This window comes from Dermacentor variabilis, chromosome 8 (assembly GCF_050947875.1).
Source record: "Dermacentor variabilis isolate Ectoservices chromosome 8, ASM5094787v1, whole genome shotgun sequence".
Taxonomy (NCBI): domain Eukaryota; kingdom Metazoa; phylum Arthropoda; class Arachnida; order Ixodida; family Ixodidae; genus Dermacentor; species Dermacentor variabilis.
The window spans coordinates 150336204-150358448 of record NC_134575.1 but is presented as its reverse complement, the minus strand read 5'-3'; positions in this window follow the sequence as shown (position 1 = coordinate 150358448).

The following is a 22245-nucleotide window of genomic DNA, read 5'->3' as shown; positions in this document are numbered from 1 at the left end:
GAAAAAGAGGCAGCTAGAGCAAAAATTGAAAGAGAATAGAAGCAATAGAAACATTAGGAGGGCATTAGCGCACCTGAATGGAGAGATTGAAGAATACGCACTCGAACTCACGAAACGAAATTGGAATAGCATATGCGAACAGATGGATCACAAAATTGGTAAATCAAGTACATGGCAACTATTGAGGCAGCTACTAGATCCCCAAAACAGCAAATCAGAGACGCGTAGCAACATGCAGAAGCTAGTGTATAAATACGAAGGTAGTAATGGGCAATTGTTCGCTGAAGTTAAGGATAGATATCTTAAATGTGGTCCGCAACAAACGCTGCCGGACTACAAAGGCGAAGAGAACCCCCTCTTGGACAGCCCCGTCACGGTAGGAGAAGTCAGGGCCGAGTTGAATCGACTCAGAACGAAACGAGCTGCAGGACCGGACAGAATCAGCAATCGGATGTTGAGGAACCTAGACAACAAGTCAATAGTAAACCTAACGAATTTTATGCAAGAGTGTTGGGAGAAAGGTACAATCCCCAAAGAATGGAAGGAGGCTAAATTACTCCTAATTCCAAAACCGGGGAAAAAGCTCAGTCTCGAAAACCTCAGACCAATATCCCTCACGTCATGCGTCGGCAAACTAATGGAACATGTGATACAATCTAGAATCAGCAGATACTTGGAAGACCAAGACATATACCCTCACACAATGATAGGCTTCAGAGCACACCTATCTGCGTGCGATGTCATGCTACAGCTTAAAGAGCAAATTATCGACCACCAAACGAAGGACACGAAAGCCATCGTTGGCTTAGACGTGGCCAAAGCATTTGACAACGTAGACCACAGGGCAATCTCAGAACAATTGAATAGCCTAAACGTAGGGAGACGTACCTACGAGTATATAAAGGACTTTCTGACTGACAGAACAGTAACGGTCAGTCTAGGAGGTAACGAGGAGAAAGGGATAGTGCTCAGTAATAAGGGGACACCGCAGGGCTCTGTGCTCTCACCCACTCTCTTTAACATAGTAATGATTGGACTCCCGCACAAACTTAAGGACTTACAGGGGCTAGAACATACGATCTATGCGGACGACATCACCCTATGGATAAATAGAGGCAGTGACGCCCACATAGAAGCAACGCTGCAAAAGGCCATCAATATAATTGAAGAGCACTTAGAAAAAGCCGGACTTAAATGTTCAGCTACGAAGTCGGAGGCTCTCTTCATCAGTCCACAGAAAATGCGAAAGAAAATCCCTAACCACGGGATAAAACTCACTGTTAATGGGGACGCGATTCCAAACGTAAAAGCTATACGTGTGCTAGGCATGCACATTCAGGACAATGAAAGAAATACGGAAACGATTAGAAAGCTTGAAATGAGCGTAAGCCAAACATGCCGACTCCTCCGAAGAATCGCCAACAAGAAGGCAGGCATGAGGGAGGCTAACCTATTAAGGATAATACAGTCCTTCGCGATCAGCAAGATCACATACGCAACACCGTACCTTAAACTAACAAGGGCCGAGAAAAACAAAATAGAAATCCTCATTAGGAAAGGAGTTAAAACAGCCCTAAACTTGCCACCATGCCCATCTACGGAGAGGATACTAAACATGGGCATTTCAAACACCCTAGAAGAGTTGATCGAAGCCACACTAGTTTCCCAGCAACAGAGACTAATGCGAAGCAGAGGTGGTCTGAGAATTCTAGCGAAACTAGGATACAAAACTAATAACAAAGTAAGAAACACGGGAGCCATCCCGTCACAAATCAGAGACAGGATACGCATACCAACACTCCCGAAGAATATGCATCCCAGTCACCACCAGGACAGGAGGAAAGACAGGGTTAAAGCGTTACAAAAATCACTAGATAAGCAGAAAGGGGTGTTCTACACGGATGCAGCAGAATATGAAAGCAGACCAGGTTTTGTCTCAGTGACGACACAGGCTAACGGTGAGAACTCAAAGAGCTGCAGTACCCCGCAAAACAGTGTGGAGGTTGCAGAGGAGGTGGCCATAGCCCTAGCTGTGACTCAAAAAGGGGTGAAAATCATAGTGTCAGATTCCAAAACAGCTATCAGGAATTATACCGCAGGGAGGATCTCCAAAGAGGCGCTCAACATATTGGAGAAAGGACCAATTCCAGAAGAATTAGTGAACCTTATACGGACTCCTGCCCACGAAGGCTCGCCCGGCAATGGGAAAGCGCATGCATTGGCCCGAGAGCTTATTTACCGGTCCACCAATGCAGCCTCTACAGCCAGGGAGCCCCTACAAAAAGAGGAAGGTATAAACACTTAAAGCGAAATTCTCGATTATTATAGAATGGGAAGGAAAACACTGCCAGAGGCGCATAAGAAACTAAGTAAGCAGGAAGAGATAACATGGAGGCAACTCCAAGCGGGGGTGATCTGCAACCCCTACATTCTGAAGAGATGGCACGATAGCATTGAGGACATGAGTTGCAAACACTGCGGGGCAAAGGCGGACATGATCCACATACTATCGACATGTCCTAGATACAATAAACCAGATAGGGATAGACAATCCTGGGATACTTTAATGACCAGCTCGAAGGAAGCTAACCAAAGAGAAGTCATCCGCATGGCCCTGGACACCGCTGAGCTCCAAGGAGCATCAGCCAGCTGAAAGGGGAGGAGTAAGCCGGAGAGACAGGAAGACTCTTGCCTCCTCGGGGCTTCTTTTTGCGGGTGCAAATAAATGTTATTTCTCTCTCTCTCTCTCGTACTTTCCTGTCGAAGCGTCTTCCACAGTGGCGTCTCCTGCCCGAGCGTCTGCAGCCTTGTTCTCTTGCGAACCTGCTGAGCTGGTGGACGCCGCCACTGCGGCCGCGTCGCTGATAGACGCCACCATCCCAGCCACGTTCTCCGCTTCCTCTTCGTCCATGAGCATCTCGCTTCGGTCTGCTTCACCGCCTACGCTTGCAACTCTGGCGTACGAGCGAGTACAATTAGCCTGCTCGTGCCCGAACGCTCGGCAAGCAGCACACCTGGGCACTCGGCGTTCACGTCGTATGTGTCCAGCGTTGCGACAACGAAGACATAACGGGGCACGTCCAGGCGCAACCACTAGCGCAGTGCCGCTACCAAGACGCATCTGATGTGGGATGCGTCTTGCGCAACGGATCGCGCAGCAAACGACGCACTTGACGAGTCGTTGACTCGGCGCCCTCAAAGTCCTCGGTCTTCCACCGATCACTGATGACTTCCTTTATATCGCCATACTCTCGGAAGGCTCGTCGAATGGTCTCAGAGTTGTCGTCGAACGCGACCCAATGTAGCTTAATCCTGAGTTCTTGCCTCGCTGGATCAATGACGAGGCATGGCCAGTTCTTCACCAGTAGTGGTCCGGCGTCTAGCAGCGTCTGCTTTGCCTCATCTGTCTTCATGTTCAGCAGCCACACGTGCGACATTTGGTAGGCACCAATTCCACCTACTTGCTGAATTACTCCAGCATCCTTCAAGGGCTTCCGGAAGTCGTCGATTCTATAAGGCGGTCCAGTGACGTCGCAGTGCAATACAACTGCGCGCCTTTGTCCTTCACCTGTTGGTAACGGAGGCAAGATTACACGTTAATCCTTGGGCAACGCTGAACACGGGGTACCACGGCCAACGTCGGCCGCTTTCGCAGCTCTCGAGGAGCCCTCCATTCTGCGTCCGTACTGCACGGCGTACAGAAGCAGAATGGCCACAGCTTCCTTTTTTTTTCTTTATAGCCTGACTTTGACAAAGAAAGAACAGCAATAGCAATACACAAAACAAAATATAAAGGATACCATGACCACGTGGTATTGACATAATCCGCCTCGTAGGGAGCTGGCTTCGCCACATTAAAATTCATTTTGAGCCATCAGTGGCTCCACCCTTGACAGCCACTCGGGAGTATCGCCACCGGCCTTCAAAATCTCAACAAATCGATGCACAGCTTCACGGAAATATATTTGCGTTGGTCGTGCGTCGGGATCGCAGTAGTATCCTGCCATTCGAGAGCGCCAAATAGTGTGGAGGCCAATTAACATTATTAAATCAAACGGAAAACCATCCTCGTTACTAATGGGTAGATAACGTATCCCGTAAGGGTCGAGGGGAAATTGTTTCTTTAGCGTTCTTTCTAGTACGTCCCAAAAAAATACCCCTCCTCAGCAATGAAGAAAAACATGATCTATCGTTTCTGGTTGTTTGCAGATAAGGCAGTGAGGACCCCATGGAAGAAATGAGCCCTTTTCCTGTAAGAACATTTTTATTGGCAACGTTTCAGTGTGTAAATTAAAAAAAAAAGGTTTTAACCCCTGGCCCAACTTGCATTTTGTTTACTCTCTTTAATACGTCCCTACAAGGGCCTCCACTGTACAAAACTCTGTACATGGGCTCCAACAGAACAACGTCACACAAATCCTTGTGCATTTTTTTTCTTTTTGATAGTAGATAAATATTCATGTGAAAACCTCGTTGCAAGGAATCTTACACTTGCGACAACTTCTCTAAAATATCCAAAAATGCCTCCCGTGAGTGTTTCGGTTGAAATAACAAAGTCTGGCAACGCGCGCCCGAGCCTTACCTGGCATGCGGTGCGCAAAAAAAGGATCGCTGACGTCGCGAAGGAAAAGAAACCTGTTCACAATCTGCCACAAAAAAAGGTGTCCCAGGCCCAATCCACCATTCTTGACTCCTTTGAAGAAATTCGTTCGGCTGCACCTTTCCCACTGCGTATCCCACACCAAAATGGCGAAAATTCGATGCAGCTTCTGTACATTGAGCCTTGCACAATATAACACCTGCATTACATACCACAGCCTACTAATAAAGAACAGATTGCACACGGTGGCTCTAGCAAAAATCGATAAGTTTGTTCCTTTCCACATTTCCGCCTTTCCACGTGTATCATGCGTCTGCGCTGTCCAATATATCGCGCTATCACGATGGCATTCTAGAGGTACTCCCAAGTACCTCATTGGGGTCGTAACCCAGGACACGTTTGCAAAGCGGTCGGGCGTCGATTGCCGTTCTCCGTGCCAGAGCCCTAGTGATTTGGCTAAGTTCACTCTGCTGCCTGTGACTTGGCGGAAGTTCTCTACACATTTAATAGCCTCAGTTACACCTTCCCTACTGGTTGAAAAAACCGCCACATCATCCGCATATGCCAACAGCTTGACTTCCGCTGCTTGCAACCGAAAGCCAGAAATTGTCTGTTTTTTCATGATGTTTAAGCACATCGCCTCTATGTATATGCAAAACAAAAGAGGTGTAAGGAGACAACCTTGGCGTACCGACCACTGCACACTAATGGGTGCCCCCAGACTCTGGTTAACGATCAATCTCGTCGTGCAGTTCCGATACGCCAGGGCGACACCCTCGCGAATAACAGAACCAACATTAACATGGTCTAGTATGCAAAGCAAAATTTCATGCGTGACACAGTCGAAAGCTTTTTCAAGGTCTAGTTGCACTATGGCCACGCGGCTATTTTTAATATCGCAGCACTCCAGCACGCATCTTGCTGTCTGAATATTAGTCGTAATAGATCGTCCCTTGATCCCGCACGTTTGATGCGGTCCAACGATTTCCTGGATTGCTGACTGTAATCTTCGCGCTAAAACTTTCATATAAATTTTGTAATCCACATTTGTGAGTGCAATTGGCCGGTACGCTGTTACTTGTCGTAACTTCTCTGCTTCGTCAGTTTTAGGGATTAAGAGAGTGTGTGATCTTGCATAAGACGGAGGCAATTCGTTAATTTCGTAAGCTTCATTAAACACTAACGTCAATATTGGCGCGATTCCACGCTTAAAAGCTTTGTAAAACGCCGCGCTTAACCCGTCCGGTCCTGGCGATTTACCAGGGTTTAAATTGTCTATCGCCGTTTCTACCTCTGATTCGGTTATTGGCAGCTCTAACCTATCCTTCTGCTCATCGTTGAGCCGCAGCAGTGCCCCAAGAAACTTATCCTTAAACGTGTTCGTGTCGGCAACATGTAAAGCGAACAACTCCTGATAGTACTTAAAAAATAAACGGTTAATGTGTTCGTTATCCGATAGGACACCTCCCCATTCTATGTTGTCTACGTGATTTCGACTAGCGTGGGCTTTTTCAATTCCGAGAACAACGCCTGATAGTACTTAAAAAATGCACGGTTAATGTGTTCGTTATCCGATAGGACACCTCCCCATTCTATGTCGTCTACGTGATTTCGACGAGCGTGGGGATAGAGTTTCTCGCCACATTACCTAGAGGGAAATCTGGCGCTGCTGCGCTGTGGTATGCATGGGAATGCCGGTATATTGTGACTTCCGATTGGCATCGTTCTCGTAGAGACAGGACACCTTGAAGACGCGCTTGGCAAGTACCGTTCCGTCTGTCATAATGATTCACTTTCTACTAAAATAGCACGTGAAAAGCTGTTTTAGCTTTATTATTACGCGAAAACATGTTTTGTTTAACTATGAGAACTTGTTAATGCGTGTACGACTATATGTTACGTAAAAAGTATCAGCGGGCCGCTAAAGTTGGAGGACAGACGACAAGGTTCGCGCTCGCTTTGAAACAGTTGGTCGTCTGTTCTTGCTTTTCTTCGCTTGGTCATGCACTGTGGGTGAGTAAAGATGTAATATGCGTGAATGGAAACATTTTATGAAGATTTTACTTTGAGAACGCGTTATTTGCGTAGCCATGTCCACGTTTTAGACGAAGCCTCTTACAACACCAGCCAACACGAGCCTCGCAGACACATATACCGTCATTCCCATGACGGCACGGTGCCCCCTTAAGAAACTCCCATAGACGGTGGCGCCAGATTACCCTCTAGGTGTTATAGTGAGAAACTCTATGAGCGTGGACTTTTTCAATTCCGAGGGCTCGTTTAGACGGCGTCTCCCCGGCAGCTACATGTTCCGCTCTCGCCCGAACCAGCGCACCACGATAACGTTCCTCTTCTATCACTTCAACTTTTTGTTTCGTTTTCCTAATGTCATCTATCCATTTATCAGGCGCTTCGCGTTCTTTTTCGAGCAGTTTTGCAAGCCCAGACCTTAGATTACGTTCATTTAGTCTCTCCTTGTACGCCATGGAACAAGACTGCTCTATTGCTTCTATGTTAAGTTGTTCCTTACAAAGCTCCCACTGTTGCCATATTGTCAGTTTTTATTCGGCTCTATTTTGCCGATTTCTTCAATTATCGCACGGTTGAAAGCATCGTCTTTAATCAGCTTGTTATTTATCTTCCACAGTTCCCAGCTAAAAGCACTGCCACGTTTTTGTGCCCCAATTCCGCACACTACTAAACAGTGGCCTGAGAAAGAAACCGGCACTACTTGATAACTGTTGCATTTTGGAATCACGTCCAGCGTTACATAAATGCGGTCAAGACGGGCATGACTTGCACGCTGGAAATTTGTGTACTTCACACCACCCGCGCCTTGCATGCACTCCGCCACATCCTCAAGGTTCCATTTGTCTATGATTTGCGACAGTACCTCAGTACTTGCATCCCTGAACCCCCGATCACTAGTCTTATCGCAAACACTCAGGACACAGTTGAAGTCACCCATGATAATCAGCTGTTTATCGAAACAGACGCTGCTCAACGCTTCGAAAAAAATCGACCCTTTCATTCGCAACATTTGGTGCGTACAAACATAACACACGCCATTCTGTATCGCTGAATGTGAAATCAACAGCAACACACCGACCTGACGAGCACGAGAAATTAGCATGCACGACCAGAGCCGGCAACTTCTTAATAAAAAGGACACAACCAGCAGATGTGTCGATGGCATGGCTTACAGTAGAATAGAATCTAGACGTGAAACGTCGCACCATGCTTCCGGTCTCATCCTCCCCGTCAACTTTTGTTTCCCGCACGGCCAATATATCAATGTCGTGCTCCGCTAAAAGCCGATACACCTGACTTTGCTTTTTCTTTACTGCCGAGCCCCTGACATTAAGTGTAGTCACCTTCAACGGAGATGCAGGAGCCATTTTCGCAAGGAAGTGAAAACGCCGAGAGCATGGAGCTTACCCTCCGCGTCTAGCGCGTGGCTAGACGCCATCTTTGATGCCGGAGCCACCCTGTGCAGTCGCCGAACCTTGCAGCGTCGGTGCGGGATCGCCGGTTCGCCTCTCAGGCGAGACGTTCGGTCGCTGCCGGAGACTGGCCCGCCTGGCTTGTGTTGTTTTTGCAGGCGGCTCCACGACGCTGGTGGCTGCCACCTTATCCCCTTCGTTGCTGGTGTGGCCATAAGGGAGCTTGGCTGGCGCGGAGGCGCTGACTGTGCGGCCGCCGTTCAGGTCCGCGTTCGGCGGGCTGTTCGCTGGTTCGACGACCTTGGGTGCCGGAACGCTCTTCCCATTCTCCGACGCCTTCGTCCGAGACGCAGTCAATTTCCTCGGGGTGCGTCTCTCCGTTGCTTGACGTGGTTGTATGACCACTGGCAAGCCCCGACGGGTCGGTCATTCCTGCTGGCTTGCCCACTTCTTTGGCTCCTTTCGCTACCTCTTCCGCCTCGTCGACGTCCATCAGCAGCTCCGTCGACTTGTCTTGCGATGCCAGCTCCGTAGCCACCGCGTATGTGCGGACGCAATCGCTGTCGACGTGGCCATAGCGTCTGCATATTGAGCACTGTGGCACCTTGCATTCACGTCGAACGTGGCCCGTACCACGGCAGCGTAGGCACTGCATTGGCCGCCCAGGCGCCACCACAAGGGCTAACTCTCCTGCAACGCGTAGCTGGTGAGGTAGATCATCGACCTTCAAGCCGGGTTTCAGCTTCTGGAGCACGGTCCTCGTTGTGGACCCCTTCTCCTTGACACCTGAGACACGCTAACGCTCCCAGGTCACTTCGGATACGTTGCCGTAAGCAGCGAGAGCCGTTCGAATGTCGTCGTCCGCCACGCCGTGCAACATCCAGTGTAGGCGTAGTTTCACCTGTTGGTCATCTGGATCGAAGATAATGCAGCGGCGTCCTTTTACTTCCAGTTCTTTGATAGCGGCCACCTTCTTAGTTGCTTCGGTGCTGTTGAGGGTCACTGCACAAACATGGTTAATTTGGTACGCTCCCAACGCTACCATGTCGGGAAGCGCACCAGCGTTGGCTAGGGCGTCGCGGAGGTCCTCAACCCTGTAGGGCGTAACTCGTGTACGTCGCCGTGCAAAAAAAAAAAAACGGTGTTAACCACAACACGTCCGGTGGGCAATGTAGGCAAAATGATGTCGTAGTCCTGACCATCATTGTCTTCGATCCTGTTTCCGCCGCTAGCAGAGGCCGCTATCGCCGCTCCACTGGAGCACAAGATTCAGCGTCCGCACCGAACGGTAGCCAGAAGAAGAATGGCCACGGCTTCCGAGGCTTCGCCCAGTGGTACGCTTATCATTTTATAGATACCACGTGAATTTTCACGACAGTGTTACAAAAATAGTTTTGGGAACAGTGTTACGCCATGTGTGGAGAGTCGAGACAGGCATTGTTGCCTACTCCAGGGTAGCGTACCGTACTGCTGCCGAGAAGTAGCGGCGCCTGCCTATCGAAGCTTGACCGACATTTCTTATTGGGTAGCGTGGCGTTGTCGGCGGGCTGCAGGCATCCGGTAGATCATGGCGACGAAGCAGGGGCGAGACGATTTGCTAGTGCGAAACTGGCACGGTTTATTCAAAGGTAGTTGAAAGAAAATAAGAAAAGCATGAAGTATGAAGTCGCAAGTATGAAGTCTGTCAAAGTACATTTCGGAGCCCCTTAAATAGGCTCTCTACAAGTTGTGGGCGGGATCTTACTTCCGTCGAATGACACGTGACAGGCACGGAGAGAGGGCCCCCGTGGGCTCCGGCTCAGGGGGGGTGAAGGGGATGAGGTAAGCACGCACGATGCCACGACCATGAGAGGAGGGGAAGAGGTCGCCCGTGGGCTTCGGCTCAGGGGTTAGGGTGAATGACCTCTCCGGCGCCCGTGGGCTCCGGTTCATGGGGTAGGGTGAATGACCTCTCGCCACGTGGTGCCAGACGCCAACCCTAACAGCATCAATCGAAAGCTGAGTCTCCGGACTACATACGCTGCACTGGGTATTACGATAGACGCCGTAGTTTATAAGGCATCGTTATTGCCTAGAAAATCGAGTAAAAATTTTCGTCATTTCCATAGGCTTCCATTACTAAATCTTTAACCGCTGTGGGAACAAAATTCTTACCATATCCAGCTTTAGTGGACACGTACCAACCAGCGCCCCAAGCGGCCCTGGCACGAAGCAAAAGCGTTTTCAATGGAACGAGCAGGTTTTTCGCGAATAGCAAAAGCTGCAGGTCGATTATCGAAAAAGGCAGGTGACAGACGTGTTCTGGAAGACAATCCACACGAGCCAAATGGAGTGATAACTCTGTGGGACGTAAGAATTTTGTTCCCACAGCGATTAAAGATTTAGCAATGGAAGCCTATGGAAACGACGAAAACTTGTACTAGATTTTTGAGGCAAGAACGATGCCGGTTATAAATATGGCGTCTATCGTAATACCCAGTGCGGCGTATGTAGTCCGGAGACTCAGCTTTCGATTGATGCCTTTCTCGACTCTCCACACATGGCGTAACACTGTTCCCGAAAGCGTTTTTTGTAACACTGTCGTGAAAATTCACGTGGTATCTATAAAAAGATGACCGTACCATTAAGCGCAGCCTTGGAAGCCGTGGTCGAATGTTTGGAGCAATCCCATAGCATGTGCTCCAATGTGGCTGTCTCCCTGCAGCACGCTCTGCACTTGTCATGGGGGTGCGATTCTGGGTACATCCTATGCAAGAGCGCCGGGCTTGGAATCGTTCTCGTTTGTAGTTGCCTGAATAGCACGGCCTGCGACCTGCTCAGCCCTTTGCAGGGCGGCGGGAGAAGTCTGCGGGCCAGCCGAAAGCCTTGGTCAGTTCGTTATAGCTGATCATCCGGTCTTTGGCGCTGAACCACAGCGGGCAGCCGTTGCCTTGGGCGCGGTGAGTTAGTCCTCGCGCTCGGGCATGTGCCGTTTCGTTGTGATTGGCATGCTTCTCCGACGCTTGCCCTGCGTGCGCCGGGAACCACTTGATTCGAGTCCTCTTGTCGCGGTCTGCCTGTCGGAGCAGGACGCGTGCCGCCGTTGTGGCAATTCTTCCTTTGGCGTAGTTCCTAACCGCCTGTCAGGAGTCGCTGAAGTTCATGTGGCATTCTCGGCCTACGATGGCCAGGCCGATGGCTATTTCTTCTGCTTCCTCCACTTGCTTGCTCGATGTGCTGGCGGTCGCCCGCACTTTGCCTCCGGAGTCGACCACCGCGATCGCGAAGCCGTTGCGGCCGCCATATTCGGCCGCATACACGTATCTGGCGCCGGTGTCTTCCGCGTGCAGGGCCGTCATTGCCTTGGCTCTAGCGCGTCTTCTGCCTTCGTTGAATTCCGGGTGCATGTTCCTCGGCAAGGGCTCAACCCGCACGTTCCGCCGTACGTGGTCGGGGACGGGACATTTTGGTCCCTGCTGTTCATGATATAAACGATGCCTAGAATGCACAGGATCTTTCTGCCGGCCTTTGTTGATGACACTCTTTCCAACTGAGCGGCTCTTTCCGCTTCGGCGAACTCGTCAAGCGTGTTGTGTATGCCGAGCTGGAGGAGACGTTTCGTGTTGATAGTTTCGGGTAGACCGAGTGGTGTCTCGTAAGCCCTCCGGATTAGGATGTCTAGCTTGTTCTTTTCGCTTTTCACCCACTTGTGGAAGACTGCCACGTACCCTATGTGGCAGAGTACGAAGGAGTGTATAAGTCTGACGACGTTTTCCTCCTTCATGACTCCCTTCTTGGTGGTAACGCGCTTGAGCAGTCTGGTGGCGTTGGCCGCCTTACCCATGATGCGGGTGATGGTGTCTTCGTTCCTGCCGAGCGCTGCGATCTTCATGCCCAGGACTCGGATCTTGCTGACCGCCGGTATTGTGTTACCATCGCTGGTGCGGATCTTGATATTTTCGTGTTTTCTTTGCTTCTTGATTCTGTGCGTTTTGATCGGTTGGTAAAGCAGGAGCTCCGACTCACTTGGGGAGCAACGCAGTCCCGTACCTTCCAGGCTTTCTTCGATCGTCTCGGCGGCGGTCTGTAGGGTGGATTTTATGCGGGCATCACAGGCCCCTTCCACCCACAGCTTAATGCCGTCCGCGTATATCGTGCATAGTCTTTTGGCAACTTGAATGATAACAAGGTTAAATAGCATGGGTGAGATGACGGAGCCTTGGGGAGTGTCCTGGCTCCCTAATGTCTTCTCGTCCGTCCTCAGGTCGCCCGCTCTGAGCTCCGCCGTTCAGCCCGGTGAGGAAGTTTGAAATATTCGTACGACCTCTCGCCTAGGTTTAGATGGGATACCTGGGCGAGGATGACAGAGTGCGTCACTTTGTCGAAGGCGCTTTCTAGGTGGAGTCCGAGGACGGCTTTGGTGTCCCTGGTTTCGCCGTCGATGTCCTGATGTTTGATAAGTAAACAATTTCAGTGCCCTCGCACTCTGTGAAGAAAGAGGACCAGCAAAGCTGTGTATGTGGGCCCCTTAATGGCGAACTGCACTTCCGCCGTATGTCGGCCCCGCATTGCACTGTGTTCGGGATTGGCCCACGTATGGGGAGTGCCTAATGCCTGCTTCACCTCAGCCGCAGGCAATGAAAATTGATATCACAATTCTGTACATCGTATCTAACAGCACATCTAAAGCGGGGAAAATTGATATATTACGCATGAATCTAAAAAAAAATTAGTAATGCGGAAATACAACTTTTCCACAACCCTTGTTCTCAACGTAACGACTTCACATAATATATAAATCGGCATATTGGATTTGTCCGCTTTGAATTGTCTAAAGGATGGTGTTTACAGAACCGCGATATCAGTTCTTGATGAGGAGTTATTAATTTGTAATCTTCGTGCTTCTGTATTTTTCGCACTTATGAATATTGGAAAATCTTTTACCAGAATTCAAGCCCTAAATAGAAATTCCGCTTCCAATAGTCACTAGAATTTACCTTTCTCTCCCGAATACAGCAAATTTCATTAAAATCGGCCCAGGGGTTATCTCAGAAAAGAGTATAGGCGTTTTACATCTACTTGAATAGGCCGCGTCGGAGTTGGGCCCGAGTTAAAGCTTACTCTTAACGACTTCGTTGTAAAAAAAAGGAATAAAAGAAAAAAAACCCTCGGCCCTCAATATCGCCGCCTCAGATTTCGCCATGATGGCACCGCCACCATCGGCACGGCTCCCTGAGCAGCTACTAAGCTGTTCACTTTCGTTATCTTCCTTCCCTCGGCGGCAGCGCATTGTCTTGATGCCAGCGACGCGCTAAGTCTGCACAATCATTCCGTCATGCATCGCTTCTGCGACCAAGCAAGATTTCGGCGGCACACGTTCACTGCCGTATTGACACTAAAACTTCAAATTGCTTGCCTTCGAGAAAGCAGCATGAATAAAAATGAAACGCGACTAAGTGGCCATGGGGAACATGTTCACGGGGCCATACTATTGATGACAGCATCACAAAAGGTTGGATGTGGTCAGGTTGACTTTACAGGTTCGGAAGGAATGACTGACGGGCTAGTTGCTTCATATCACATAAAGAACCGCGCTTAAGGTTAGCGCAGTTTGTGTGCGGTTCCTCTTTTGTGTCCCGTCGTGAAGTGCTGTTCTTTCTGTGGCTTGACAGTTGTTCTTTTTCTGCGTCAGTTACGTCTTCCAAGAGCGTTTCCTTGAAAAATTTTTGCTCGCATGGCTCTTACAGAAGCACGCTTAGTCGAAATTTTTTCGCTTGGCTGCATAATCTCGAGGACGGGCTCCAAACTGCTCATTTTCTTTAGGCACGTAAGAACCATTACTGAAAATTTAATTAACGTAGCTTTGTTAATTCCGCAAACAACTTCTCAACTTACTCCGCATCTAGAGGTTACCAATGTGAACAATCGAATGATAAAATGATGTTAACATTGTTTGTATCGTTTCAATAGTTTTGTTTCGTGCAGTTAAAAGCAGCCGGCATATTGATGGTGCTATAGACTTCTTATAAAGTAAGTGTGAAAGCTTGGACAGGTTATCTTGGCACAAATCAACTTCATGAGCTTAAGCACATGGCCAACCTTGCACGTCTGTCTTTACAACCGATTCTCATACATTATACAAGAAGCACCTCAGCGCTACGGTACATCCCACAAGGTGTGCGAGAACATTGTGCGCGCTCCCGATTAGGTTTCTGAGCGTTGGTGGCATCAGGCTCGGTTTCTTGGCATCATAAGGAATAAACAGCTTCCTAGAGGAAAGCATTGGGCACATTTTCAGTACTTTGTAACATATGGATCAGCACAGATGTGTACGTTAGAACGAAAAGTACTGAAATATTAAGGTGAGGGTTTCGCTGGATGTATTTTAGCTGTCTAATGATAAATTCTAAACAAGAAAATACTGTGATTTTGTGGCAATTAATGCTGACATGAAATATGAGCTGCGACACAGTACCCGTGGTGAAACTGGCACCTGGAATACAGGGCTACGTTGAACCACGATATGCTGGTTTGATAAATACCAGTAATTGGAAAGTTGTTCGCTCTTGAATTTCCTGTATGTCGCCGCCGCTGTGCAGTGTTGGGGGCCCTTTTTAAACCACAAGCACTATGTTTCAGCTAATATTGAAAGCAACTGTACTATTTTTTTTGGGGGGGGGCTTTTTTTAGCGTCTAACCACAGTTCCAAAGTTATCACTAGCTCAAGATGCGCCTGCATGTGTTTCTAATATCCAGTATGTTGTCACGGATTCAATAGCGAAAGAGCGTTATCTTATCAGATTGCGCGCGTGAAGCGAATACTGACGTACTGACGTACATTCTCCATCACATTTGACGACCCGAGATTGCGCTGCAATGTACGAGCATTCCAATCTGACGAACCGACGCCTTGATCCGTAGATCGGAATCAGATAAAGCACTTTGCGGGCAGTCATCGTTATGTTTGAGTTTTATTTTCTTTTCCAGCGCAAGCTCATCTTATAATGAGTAACATTCGTGACTGACGCTTTTGGGAGTGTTTTGTTCTTGACATTACTACGACGTGAGAGTATAGAGGTGCTCCACCTTCATTGAGTGAATACTGGGAAACGGACTAGGCCTTTCCTTGCGTCTGCGTTTACACATTTACCGCACCAATTTATTGTTCATAACTTACTTATTAATTTAGGGGGCTGTAAAGCGCAGCAACCTTTTATTAACATGATTTTTTAATAACACAGAAAATTTAAATGCTTATTAGTCGGCTTTCACCTCATGGTAAGGAATTTCAATAAATATATACTTATGATAATTAAAAGCCTATCCGTTTTACAACGTTTCATCTGAGTTCCCCTTTGCAAGGTGATACAGACTTGCAGGTGGTTCATATTGGGGACACTCGACATATGTCCAACCGCCAAACAAAGGGTTATTCTTAATGTTTAATTTCAGGAAGGCGTGTTACCCTCCTGTCTTTGATTCCCGTTCGCAAACACGCATAAGATGAAAGTGCTGCGTGAAGAGCGTCGTTAGTCCAAGCCAACCAGCTACCATAACTCACCTCGCCTATATCGCTGTCATTTATGCTTAGATAAGAAATATATATTTTTTAAATCGACACATCACGAATCCAAAAAGAGCTGCCTGCGACGAGCCAGCTAGGTTTCTTTCATTTCATACTTCGTCGTAGCGGCTAAGAGTAGCTCACGAAGCAGAGCACTGAGTGTGGATATGGCAGAGAAGGTTTTCTATATACTGTCTCGTCACCCGCCGAAAATTGCCCGCCGTGGTACTGGCCATTTCTAGAAAATTGTATATGTGACGCCCAGCCATTTGCAACACAGCAACTTTGTTTTGCGATGGGAGAGTCCAGGTGAGGGACAGGGTGGTTATGGAGATAATAATAATAATAATATTTGGTGTTTTACGTGCCAATACCACTTTCTGATTATGAGGCACGCCGTAGTGGAGGACTCCGGAAATTTTGACCACCTGGGGTTCTTTAACGTGCACCTAAATCTAAGCACACGGGTGTTTTCGCATTTCGCCCCCGTCGAAATGCGGCCGCCGTGGCCGGGATTTGATCCCGCGACCTCGTGCTCAGCAGCCCAACACCATAGCCACTGAGCAACCACGGCGGGAGGTTATGGAGATAAAGACACGCTATTTTCTGCAGTAACTTGGGAATGCATGAATGAATGCCTTCATTTATTGAGAAAAAGGAGGAGCAAGCATCAGTGGAAGCACGTTTCAACAGATTGGGAAAGAAGAGGGGGACAAAGAGGAAAAGCTGGGGCCCGAGTGGCAGGCGAAGTCGCAGCTTAGGGGCGAGAGAATATAAACAAGAGTTGGCGAAACCCGTTGAATTCAAGTGTAGATGTGTGATGTGCCGAGTAAATCATGGGAGTCACCGCGCAGCATCCGTACTTTGCGGCAGTATAAGCTCCCGCTGTTCTTGGCAACAAACGTTTACTGAAAACCAATCTTCGCAATTACTTATTCATCAGCCATGCCTAGCCACGTATTCCTCAGGGTCAGGGTCTGTGGATTACAACTAGGCTGTCCCGACAAGTTACGACCATAACGTGACGCTTGCGGTTATGGATGCCAAATTCGTGACTCTTACTATACTACTACTATACTGCGCGAATACTATAAACATGGGTTTACTGCACAAGTTAGTGAACAGACATTTTAGAACCGCGTTTTTCGCCTTACATACGCTCAACGCAAGCACCATTGGAGCATGTTACGGTGCGCGTCCCTTCAAGACAGAGACGCGAACGCAAACATAAGAACGCGTTAGAAGACAGGGTCTTGGGCCTAGTGCCAAACATATCCAAGCCAACAATATGTTAACAATCATGCCGTCGTTTCAATGCAAACAGGATATGTGTTTAAACTTCTGGAGTTACAGTCCAATCCGCCACCTACGGGAGCGCGTGAAGCCGCTGGGGACTGCATTGTTAGAGGAAAAGGAGCGCGGCCACAGTACGTGGCTGCGGTATACGCGCGAATCAACTTGTGCTTGCGGTTCTGCGATGAAAAAATAAAATGAAACCCTTTTAGGAAGTATATCAGTCCGCCACTGTGTGTCGCTGTTGTCAAAAATAAAATGTCATGGTGGTGGGTGCCTTGTGTTCTATGTACAATATGTTGCGAGAACTGAAAAACACTCGTTTCCTGTTTTCTTCATTTAGTAACCTGCCGCGTGCATCGGCACTGTGATGCCCTTTCGTCAATACGTGGTGCCGGCCGGTATGGACAAAACGACATGACCTCGAAATATAGTATCCTTATGCCATTTCTTCAAAATAATCACTATTTGTGTAAATGAGCGTTTGTGGTTTAAACCTAGAAAACAAGAAAAAAATATTCTACAGTAAGTCTCATTTTTGTCCGGCATTTCAGTTCTAGCTGAAAAGAGTCGGTGAAAGCAAATTTACAATAAAGCTAAGGCGACCCACAATCTGCACGCAGCCGCAAGCCTACATGCGCTCCAATGAGAATAACCTGCCAAAGTTAAGGTCATGTGTCAGCTGGCGGCTCAAGCAATCTTTACTTTTTTTTCGTTTCTGCATCCGTTGTGCCTGCGTCTGCGGCAAAAACGTGAAGTGGGAGGGCAGATAAACAGAAATTGGTGGAGGCAGGTGGTAGCGTAATGGTTAGCGTGCCCATCTCCCAAGTGCAAGATGGTGCATTTGGGAGATGGGCTCGAATCCCGGTGGTTTGTTTTTGAAGACAGCTTTCTGTGCTCTCTGGTGACTGCGAAGCTCAGAATGAGGCGGCATCCTGACGACAAAGGTTGTCGTCAACGTAAGAGAATAAGCGGGCGTGCAAGGTCACACCTAAAGCCGAAAGTACATTCAGAGGAAATACACTACGCTCTTGTCACAAAAAACAAAAACGTGGCGAGTAACGAGCGGTGTTGTTGAGCGAGGCTGTAGACGGACAATGTCACCATAGACAGGACCACGGTCCAATCCCGGTGCTCAGCGGAAATATACGTCGACAGCGTGTGAACTAGCGTGTAATTAATACTTCATTAAGGTCGTTGCGTGTTTGTGTTGTGTCTAGCAGGAGCGAGTAGTGTAAGAGATGACACTGGAGAGAAGGCGGTGAGAGAAGTCCGCGAAAAGTAATTGAGATTAGCCATATTGAACGTCGACGCCATGTTGAATAAAGCCTGCGACTTCAATTGCTCAGCCGCCAGAGAGGCTTGAGTGGTAGCATACCGCTGGGCGTATTTGGTAACCACAGCGATAGACACACACTTTGCGGAAGTAAACAGAGGAAAGGGACGTAGTCAGTTGGCCGCCCTTTTCGAGCTCTGGCATAGTTTGAAAAATGAATGTGGCGAAGTATGACGCACAAAATAGCATATGTCAACCCAAATGAATCAGCGTGGTCATACTTGCGCGACACGCCATGGTGGCCTGCCACCAGGACATCATGAAGTTGCAGCAATGAGAGTTTTCATTGGGTACTTGAGAATAAAAACGAACACATCAAAGACGTCCGAGGGACATTTCTAGGGTACGAGAGCACATCGCCCCCCCCCCCCCCAAAAAAAAAATCAAGAATAAAAGTTTACGAATAGGCACATCACAAGATCGCGCTCTACGGCGTTTGTTGATCATGTTTAGGATGACGTCAGCATTTCATTCAGCGTTTGTCTCTGAGAAAATGAGTTGAAATTCCGTTTATTTGCATCAGAATGGCAGGCGTAACCAGGCAAACATTGACAGCATTTCATTTGAGAGTGCCTGTCTACTCTGTGGAGATTACATATGACAATGACAACAAACACAAAGATTTGCTTACATCGATTCGCACAGACATGGGATCCGCATAATTTTCTGACAATCAATTTAAATGCTTAAGAATGGCGCTCACTAACGCAATACTTCCCTTCACAGCGAGCAAAAGCGACTGTCGTATCCACAGTAGAATTGATTTTAATGGCTTTAATCCCATGGACATTATATCGTTGCCAACTTCCGTGGGATTGGAGTCGTCAAAATGGAATGCAGTTGACAGGGAAATCAGGAGGCTAATGAACGGCAAGAAGGCAGAAGCTTGCGCAAGACCTCAGGGATATAAAATGACTTTTTGAGCAGCTTGGTCAGGGGGCCACGCAATGTTTTCCACGTCTATTAAAAATCCTCCAAAACCTGAACAGAGGCCGACAAAAATGCGGGCATTTTGGGTAAGGTGAAACTGCTGGAAATTTCCGGACAGCATTAGCCTAAATATAAAGGATGACTGAAATATAAGAAAGGATAACGTTGACAGGGTGGCCAAATTCTGGCACAAATAAATTGGCTGTTGAAGCAGTTCAGCTGAAACGCAATGGTGCGAAATAAGGCGAGAATGTCGGCAAGTGTTGAACAAAGGTCAAGTAGGTCCTGTGGCCGACGCCAGCGCTCGGCAGCTGTCAAGCGACTGCACGTATTAGCGAGATGCCTGGTCGTCAGTAGTTACAGTATTATTCGGGTCTGAAATATTGGACGCGGACTCCATCACACTGTATACAGTGCATTCTACGGTGTCATTCTTCGACAGATGGTACCGATTCTCGCGCAATGAGGATAGGAACAAATTGTCTCATGTGTCGGCTGTCACCTTCCTCCTACTGCCAACTTTCCTTCCCCTCCGTAGTTGCTTAGCTTTATTGGGTTCGGCTGATAATCACGAGGTCTCGGGATCGAATCCCAACCACGGCAGCCGTATTTCAATGGGTGTGAAATGCGAAAACCCGCGTACTTAGGGTTAGGCGCACGTTAAAAAATCCCAAGTGGTCTAAATTATTCCCGAATCCTCCACTACGGCGTGCCTCATAATGAAATCGTGGTTTTGGCAAGTAAAACCTCATAATGAGTTATGTAACATTCGTTAAGAATGTCCTGGGCAGTCGCAGAACTCTTGAATACAACTAAGTGTCAGGAGTTGTGCGCGAGGTATTTGAGTATGTGGATAGCCGTTATGGCGTTCGATAGCTGCTAGTCTACATTGCGGCTATGTAATAAAGGCGGAACGGCAACATGGTAGAGAATGTGGAGGACTTAGAAATACCGCATATAATACTGCACAATAATTTTAAATAGCGTTCTTGCTTCTCGCACGTGGATAACCGCCATAGTAGACTACTTTGGAAACTAACTGCAAGTACTGTATATGTCGTACCCAAGGGTGTGCCTGGCCTAGAGGCCCGAAAATGGAAACGTAATATTGCGAGCAGCGTCGGGCATAGCATGCTGATGGACGACGACACAGACTGAAGTGACTAGCGGAAGAGTGGACAGGGGACACTAAAGACGCTACAAGGACAAGCGCCAAGTTGGAAGTTTGCGCTTATCCTTGTCGCCTCTTTAGTGTCCCGTGTGTCCCGTGTCCACTCTTGCGCTAGTCACTTTAGCATGGAATGCCAACTCACCCGGTTTCACACCCTGCGACGACACATTGACAGTTTGCTCAACTTTTGTGTCGTGACTTTTGTGTCACTGTGAAAAACCAACATATCCATGTATATGTCTTAATACTTAAGCACATCTAGATTTGCTGCTGCGGCGGCAGCCCATGAGTGCGCATTGCAGAGTCGCTAGTGAAATAATTGTGTGCACCGTAAGGAATTCGATAGGGGAAAATCAAAATCCGTCCACGACGGCCTCTCTAGTAGACGCTGTGCGATGTTCGGACGTTAACAATGTGTGCCGACTGAAGAAAGGCTGCCCCGAAGTGCTTCTGACGGTTAGGCTAGCTTCTTTACTCCGTAGAATGAAAAAAAGAAAAAGAAAAGAAAGAAAAGAAGAAAAAGAAAAGACGCGCATCAAAAACCCGGATTCAACCATTGCTCGTCGCGACTAAACGCTCTTAGGATGACGAGTAATTTCCAGGCGACGAGCGAATACGCTTTATCAAGAACATGATAACGCCGGCGGGACAAGCATTGTGGCGAACTTCAATGCGCAGGGATAGCTTTTTTTTGGCTAACGTCATCACGCGTCACCGCGGGAAGTTGGAAAAGTTTAAGGTCAGTACGCCACGTGAGTGGCACTCACGCGAACTAAACCCCTTGTGTCCAGAAAAGCTGGATACGGTGCCATAGAGTGATCAGTGCATTTGGCTCGTGTGGATTGTCTTCCAGAACACGTCTGCCACCTGCCTTTTTCGATAACCGACCTGAAGCTTTTGTTATTCGAAAAAAACCCGCTCGTTCCATTGAAAACGCGCTAGCTTCGTGCCGGGGCCGCTTGGGGCGCTAGTTGGTACGTGTCCACTAAAGCTGGATATGTAAACCGCGCACGGCTACACGCGGGAGGGTCCAACCCTCGCGTGGTCGGGTACGTGGTGTCGCAACACATAAAACGCTGCTGACGCAGACGCCCCTGCGGGGAACCTCTGAAGAAAGAACTCTAGCGAATGACACGTGCGGGCATCATCGTCAGAGAAAGGGAGCCCACAGACTGTGTAAGCCCTCTGGTCTTGGTAAAGAAAAAAGACGGTGCTCCAAGTGTTTGCGTGGACCCCAGAAGATTGAACACGTATTTCAAGAGGCAACACTTCCCCTTACCAAGGCGCGAGGACTTGGAAGCACGACTAACAGGCGCTACCTATTTAAGCTGTCTGGATGCAAACGCAGGATTCCATCAGGTGCCCCTAGACGAGAAAACGTCCCAGATCTCTACGTTCCCGTCACCTTTCGGCAGATACCGCTTCTTAAGGCTACCCTTTGGTATCACGTCCGCACCTGAAGTGTTTCAGCAGGCGCTTTGCGAGATATTTGACGGTTTACCTGGCCTGATAACTTATAGAGACAATATCCTGGTCTGGGGCTCAACGAAGGAAGAGCACGATAGGCGCCTAGTAAATGTCTTGAAAGCCGCTGAAACAGCTGGGTTAAGGTTTAATCCTCAGAAGTGCAAGTTCGGCGTACGAGAGCTACGCTTTCTGGGTCATATCATAGGCGAGAAAGACACATAGTCAAATCCAGGGCTCGCTAAAAGTTTGGTTCAAATGGCGGTGCCAATGTTCACCGTATGTTTGGTGTGTTGAACTACATCGGTTAGTTCGTGCCGCAGCAATCTGAAAGAACGGCGCTATTAAGAACTCTTATCAAAGCTGGCACGGAATTTAATACGGTAGTTTACTGTAAGGCCGCGAGGCCGCGCACGAGTTTGTGCACGAGGCCCCGCTTCTTTGGTATAGCTCGCATGACGCTCA